The following is a 4,256-nucleotide window of genomic DNA, read 5'->3' on the forward strand; positions in this document are numbered from 1 at the left end:
CCCTTTCTCTGACTTTTCTTCTTGCAATTTTGGGCATAAAAATATATAATTTGGTTATAAAAATAAAGGGCTCACATTCAGAATATGTAAAGAACTTCTATAAATCAATAAGAAAAAGATATCTACAGAAAATAGGAGAAGACTTGAACAGGTAATTTACAAAAGAAGATCTCCAGATGTTTTCAACTTCATTAATAATCATGCCAATGCAAATTAAAATCACAATAAGATACCACCATACATGGAACAGAATAGCTAAAACTTAAAAGTCTGACAAACCAAGTGTTGGTGAAGGTGCAGAGCAATGAGACCTGTCATTTACTGTAGAAGGGAGTGTATTGTGCTTGGTATTGTACATTAGATCTAAAAATTAGCACATGCTAGGACCCAGATATTTAACTCTAGGTGTAACGGAAATGCATATATATGTACAGCAAAAGACATACAAGAATGTGTGAAGCATTGTTATTTTTCATAGAAAAAAAAACCTTGAAGAAATCTATATGAGACTTCCGGTTTCCAGCTTGGAAATCATCATTCCCATCCTTACAACAAGAAAAATGATGAACAAACTGAAAGCCAACATCTTTTCTTAGATCCATCGAGAATTGAGGTCACAAGGCAAACCACTGCCCCCAAAATCAGAGAGATGGGTGAGTATGGAGAATCATAGTTTACTGGGAATACAAGCCTAGGAGCAAAAGCCACTACTGGAGCTGGTACTAGGGTATAAAAGCTTAACTTGTAATCAATAAATTGCTAGAGCTCAGTGTGCCCAAGCTTCAGAGTTGGAAATTCAGGGAGGTGGGCATGCCCAGTCTTTGGGGACCCCATACTTCCATGAGTTTTATCACCAACAGTCCCATCAGATGCTCAGGGTGAAGATCAAAGGAAAACTCCCTCCTGCTTCCTGCAGGGAATAAAGAAAAGTAACCATTCTGAAATACATCCAGTGTTCGAGTTAATAAAAATGTGCCCTCAAGGAAAACTACTTTAGCAGAGCCTAACCACCTTGGGTTTTACCAGAACCTAACAGAAAGAGAAAGGAAGAGAAAACATCCAGCTCCAGTCCCTTCTAGCCTTCCTGTCTCACCTAAGCCTTGTTGTAAGAGTAGAGCATGACTATAAAGCACTTGCGCAGGTCACAGGGGCACAGGCTCCATAAAAGACTGAAACCTAACCATAGGACGACATGCTTTCCCTCCCCTCACACTCTTCTACCACATCAATAGGGCTTCTGTATAATCGCAGATTAAACTAAAAGAACTGCAAGCCTCAGTCCTTATTTAAGAAGTCTCAAGGAAGAACCCAAAGACAACAGAGGAGGAAAAAATAAGGACACCAAAGAAAATGTTGGTCTTTAGCATGCACGGCTATGACAAAGAATCAACACAGTTTAACTCCTAGCTGAAGAAGCATAAAACCTCAGTATGTCATGGACAGATTTCAACAAAAATATCCAAGGCAAAAACACAGCTAGATGAGACAGAGAAATCAGAATCAGACTCAGACATAGCTGCAATTTTGGAATTATCATGCTGAGAATTTGAAATAGCTGTGATTAATATACTAAGGATTTGAAAGGAAAAAGTGCACAACATGCAAAAACAGATAAGTAATGTAAACAGAGAGATGGAAACTCTTAGAAAGCACCAAAAGGAAATGATAGAAATCAAAAACAGTGTAACAGAAATGAAGAATGCCTTTAATGAGTTCATGAGTAGACAGAACACGGCTGAGGAAAGAATCAGTGAGCTCAAAGATATGTCAATAGGAACTTCCCAAATTGAAAAGCAAAGAGAAAAAAGAAAGAAAGAGACAGAACAGAATATCCAGGAAATGTGGGACAATTTTAAAAGGTGTAACATATTCATAATGACAATATTAAAAACAGAAGAGAGAAAGAAACAGAAGAATTATTTGAGGTAACAAAGGCTGACAATGTTCTAGAATTAATGACAGACACAAAATCACAGGCCAGGAATCTGAAAGAACATTAAACAGGGCAATACTAAAAACCTCTACACCTAGTTGTAGTGAAAGTACAGAAAATCAAAGAAAAAGAGAAAATCTTGAAAGAAACCAGAGGCAGGAAAAAATACTTCACCTACACAGGGACAAAGATAAGAATTAAATCAGACTTTTTTTCTGAAACCATGCAGACAAGCAAAAAAAATCCACCAACCTAGAATTCTGTATCCAGCAAAATTATGCTTCAAAAGTGAAGGAGATATAAAAACTTTCCTAGACAAAGAAATATTAGTGAAATTTGTCACCCATCAATCTGTCTCACAAATAAAAAAGGTTCAAAAAGTTCTTCAGAGAGGGAGGAAAGTGATACAGGCCAGAAATTGGGATTTACATAAAGAAAAATGAGTGTTAGAGGAGGAATAACTGAAAGGCTTCTTTGTTCCCTCCCTGAAGTACTAGCACCATTCCCTGAAATTAGACCACCCTATTCATGTCATTGAATACAAACGCCTACTCATTTTCTTTCTTTATTCTTTTTTTCTCTTTTTTTTTCACATTTTTCTTTTCTTTTGTTTTCTCACTTTTTTCTTTGTTCTTTGTTTTCATTTTCTTCTTTTGTTAGTTTGTTAGTATTGTTAGCAGTAAGTTCACCATGCTGCAGGGCCTCTTGGCCATCTCTGCTTAGGAGGAGACCCATATTGGCCATGACCATCTCCTCAAGATAGCAAGAGTATCTTTATCAAGGTGAAGATGGCCTGGCACTTCAAAAGTGGGGCTGTGCAGATCATTAACACAAGTCAGCGGAATGCATCTCGGCTCTGAGACTGTTCCACAAAGTCTAGAAGGGCCAATGCTGGATGGAGACAGCTGTGGAAAAGAGCTGTGTGGGAAGTCCATCAACTGTGTGTGCGTAGCATGCCCAGCCAAGAGGATCCCAGGAGTGGAGGATGACGGTGTGCAAACTGCTGTGGCATTCCCTCCGCGGGTTCAAAGTATTTGGCATCCCCATGGCATTCAAAAGCATTGTGTCCAAAATAACTGTGGGTTTAAGTTTAAAAGAGTGCCAGGAGCCACCTGGGAGACAAGAGGAGAGGCTTGCTAGAAGGTGCAGGCTGACCCCTCCACTCCAGCCTGGGTGAAACTTAAAGAGAATAGACTATTTCCTGAGGCATTTCTCCCATACCCTGATCCTCTCTGTCTTTTATTTCATGTTTGTTGGGGAGGGAGGTGGTTCTATAGAAATAAACACAATAAAAATTTTAATGGGGAAGTATTTAATATCTTATTTTCTGAGTTGTTTTTAATGATGGATTGTGGGAGGTAATTATTGATTTCAATGGTTCTTATTTATGTTTGTCATAGGGAATATAAGCTTGTCACTTCCTTCAGCTGGTTTTATAACAATGACATTAACACCAACAAATAACATTAGCAGCTACTACTGGCCAAAGTCTTTCTATATCATTCTTCTTATTTTTAGCCACACAAAGCCACTTAACAGATTTGAAAATGAATAGTGAGGGAGGTTAAGGAGCTTGTTGAAAATCACTGAACTGGTGAATGGCGGAGCTTATGTTGTGAGCTTGTGCTCTCAACCTCAGTGCTATCAGACCTCCCTTGGTTCAGGTCTATGGGCCCCTAGAGTCCTGTTTTTGTTTTGTTTTGTTTGTGCATCCTTTTGAGGTTGGTTTACTGTGACTCTTAAATGGATAATTCAAAGTCATAAGAGAGAGGACACAACCAACTGCTTTGTGTAGCACTTTTCCATGATCCTTGTGAATTAATTTGTGTGCTGTCTCCTAAGTCCTCGTCTGCATAATCAGGTCATAGTTCTGAAGTACAAATTCTATCTCAAAAACATGAAAGAAAAATGATGCTGTCCAGAGTGCTGAAAATGCTACTGGTGAATGGAACCTTATATATTAATACTGTATAGCCTGGGCTTTGGTGTCTGCAGGTCTTTGGCACACACCTTGACCCCTCTGGTATTACAGCTTTAGAAGGAGCCCAATTTAAATACAAACTAGAGGATGGTGGCTAGCAAAGGGGCCTCCTCACTCCTCTCCTACCTCGTGTCAAAAATTCTTAAGAGCTAAATAGCAAATGTAGAGCAATGTCTTTAGAATGAGCATCTCTTGTTCATCTCTACTCACTAAACTGGAAGATTTCCTTTCCTTTTTCCAATCCTTTTCTATTAATGAACAAATTAATTTACTCAAATAGTCAGTATTTTGACTCTTGAGATGTTAGGAGCTGCATGAGTATATAATATGAATAATAAATGT

Source organism: Pongo abelii, chromosome 7 (assembly GCF_028885655.2).
Source record: "Pongo abelii isolate AG06213 chromosome 7, NHGRI_mPonAbe1-v2.0_pri, whole genome shotgun sequence".
In the NCBI taxonomy this organism is placed as follows: Eukaryota; Metazoa; Chordata; class Mammalia; order Primates; family Hominidae; genus Pongo; species Pongo abelii.